The following is a 3,409-nucleotide window of genomic DNA, read 5'->3' on the forward strand; positions in this document are numbered from 1 at the left end:
ATATTTTGTCACAAAAGCATATTTATGTAATTGCATTTTTTATTAAATGCCGTTTGTCCAGAATGGACGAATCACTCCACAATTGCAAGGGCATTTGATGATTCCATGCAACTATTGGGTATCTACCGATTTCGTCGAAAATTATTTTAATGTCACTGACGCAGAACCATATACATACCCAATAAATATTTTGGCGAACGTTCGAAAATGACCTTCGATATCCAATATAAATATCGAACAGAGAACCAACTCATAACCAACTTTAGTTTTCCAACGTTCATAGGATATTGGAAATAAACTCGAGATGGGTTCGAAAAAAAATGGAAACCATAGTAACAAGAGAGAAAGTGAAATCCAGCTCATTCTTGAAGGGAAATATAAGAAAATCACTATCTCTCATTAAAATTCCAATTCGATAATGGGCTGGATTTCGAATTCATAACGAAAGAAAAATACATTGGATAACGAAGGTTCCGTTTTACTGGAGAATGGCCTAGTTCTCGAATCGAATACTAACCCATTTCACATTCGTTATTGAATTTGAGACTCGAAAAAAAGATTGGTTTTCCAATCATTTTCGAATTGTTAACCAAGCCGAATGTTTATTGGGTACATGTATCCAAATATCGTTCTTCCGCCACAGCCAATATTAACAAGATGGGGAACCTGCTTAGAAGCGGCAAAATATTATTGCCTACATTTTAAGGAATTTCTTTCTTAATACTATGTCTCCATTGTGATATTTAATGAAGATTTAGCTCTCTGACGAGATTTGAAATTAAATCTCGAAAGGCAGTAGATTTAAGTTAAATCTTCGTCAAATCTTCAATAATATTGATCAATAAGTACAATTTGTTGGATGTGGCAACCACAAATTCACATGCCATAAGTCAAATGACATTTGTGTTTTCAATATACAGTTGAGGAAATTGAAATCTAGCCTATCATAAAAACATGAAGTTTCGTATTTTAAGGGATTTTTATATTTTTGTTAGTTTGGGAGGAAAATTAGTAATACATATTTACATAACTTTGGTTGTAATAAATCAAGAAAATATTATTTTAAAAACTAAAAATTTAGAAGAAATGTTTTATAGTAATATAATGCAGAGTCTTCTCCGCTTTCTATAAGACATTTACGCGCTGCGACAAAAAAATTATAAATTTCGGTAATGGTTCTGCTTCGATAACATTGAACCGAACATCCTCTAGAACTCAGTTCGTATTCATGATATGCCAAAGGCCCACGATTGGATTTTCGGTTCCCCCCTATGAATAAGAGAGTTCTACAAAAATTTTTCTCTCCGCAAATGTTTTTTACCGTTTTGATAATTTTTCTTAAATTCGAGAAATTGATTCGAAATATGGTACTATTCTTTACACTTTCCAAACAATTAGGGTACTCACAGTTCTATATTATCTACTGTGTTAATTTTGCCACCTGGTAACTTTAAAACATTTTACCATGTGGTAACTTTGTTTGTTGTTGGTTCCCATACTAATTAGAGATAACACTTTTGGGCAAAATTACTAGACTTTGTCTCATGTTTATGTTCTGTGTTAAACTGGCATCTATCGCTGCTTGTACATACATACATGAATTTCGCTTTGGGCGCAGCGCTGCTTGTACATAAGTTTCTCTTTGCGCCTGCCTGCAGCTGGCAAAGGTTATTTTTTTTTTTATTTTTGCGCTGTGCTAGCTGAGTATAAAAAAGAGAAGAGAGAATAGAGAGAAATATGTATGTGGTTTATTGATGCTCTCTAAACACAAACGCGTGAAAGGCAAACGGTCTAGCAATGCGTGGTATTGTTGATCAACTTAATACTTTATTTAAACATAAGGGTTGCTCACAGTTCGAGTGTGTTATCTTGTTAAAGTTGCCACCTTTTAACTTTAGAAGTAAACTGTGAATACCCTATATATATTATACATACATATTTACCACGAATAAGAAGCCAATAATATTCAGAATTCATATAATGAAATTCCGCTTGGTACCTTCCTTTTATCTGTCTGTATATCAATGTCCGCAACTGTATTTATAAAATCATACATAAGCAAACGTCAAATATTTAAAAATGTGAACGTCAAACATATCTCGTTGTGGTAATGGAGACGGTTGTGATTTAGCAACTGGATTTATTAAATCTTAATGGATAAATCTCTCAATGGAGACATAGTATAAATATCTACTTCTTCTATATTGAAGGCGAAAAAAGCAATAGCTTCAAATTTGATTGAAGCACGGTTAGCCTATATCAATGCAAAGTACAGCATCTTGTCGGAAATAATAACTAAATTGGAAGGAAAAAATCATTGGCTGAACAAGTGCATCTTGTGGAGACTGCTGTTACTATTATTCAAGGTGTGCAGGGTGAGTTTGGGCAAAAAATCAAGGACAAATTGGCTATCATTCTACAAAAAAATAAGGAGTTTAAAGATTTTAAGGGAATATCTTGTGTGGTAAGTAGCCAAATGGCCGCAAGTGGCAGCTGTTAAGCAGGGATTACACGACTTGTACATTTGTACAGATTTGTACATTTTGGCAGTTACAGAGTGGTGTTGCCTGGAAATTCTTTTATTGAGCTGAACTCAAATTTCTAAAAAACGCGACTATGTGACTGCCAAAATGCACAAATGTTACCAAGGCCGTCTTTAGGGGGGGGTTGTATAGTTCATTCTTATAAAAAAAAACCGCGTGAATTCAAGTTTCCAAATTTGTGCAATGCTTAAAAAAAAAATTAGCAAACTTTCGTTCAAATTCCGAGCTTTTTCAAAATTTCTAAAAAATAAATCGTAGCCATTTGAAACTTGTACTTTATTCTTTTTACTAGAATTCAATGGGCTACAAAACTGCATACTCACAATCTAATTAAAAAACTCGAAGTTTTTACGAAAATTTGTTGATTTTTTTTTTAATTGCGTACATTTTTAAGGTAATGGCACTCGATTGGTTCATTTGTACAGATTGGTACATTTTTATATTCGGCTATGTAATGGGCGATTCCTGTAGAAATATGCTTTTTAAAATTCCAGCATTAGTTAGAACTTAAGTTTCGTGCTTGACAAAACACAACTTCGATAAATCTTTTTTTCGCAGTGTACGGTGACAGTGTACACATGTCAACCTCAATCACTCAAATCGGGTGTTGATAATTGTCAAACAACGAGGAAAGACCAACATCTGGTTAAAATGTGAACATTAATAACGCGATTCTTTTCCTATATTTCGTGGCGTAACGATTATTCATTTAATGATTAAATTTTAATCAGTAATTTTAACCAGACGTCTTTCAAGAGATGGTAAGCACGTTTTCCGTGCACACGTCTCAGCCCAACACTTCAGGAAAAAAAAGGTAATCGTGCTTCCATGAAGGTCTAAATTGTCTAAATTAAGATCTACAAATT

This window comes from Rhagoletis pomonella, unplaced genomic scaffold, assembly GCF_013731165.1.
Source record: "Rhagoletis pomonella isolate Grant_MI unplaced genomic scaffold, Rhpom_1.0 Rhpom_scaffold_00002, whole genome shotgun sequence".
NCBI lineage: Eukaryota > Metazoa > Arthropoda > Insecta > Diptera > Tephritidae > Rhagoletis > Rhagoletis pomonella.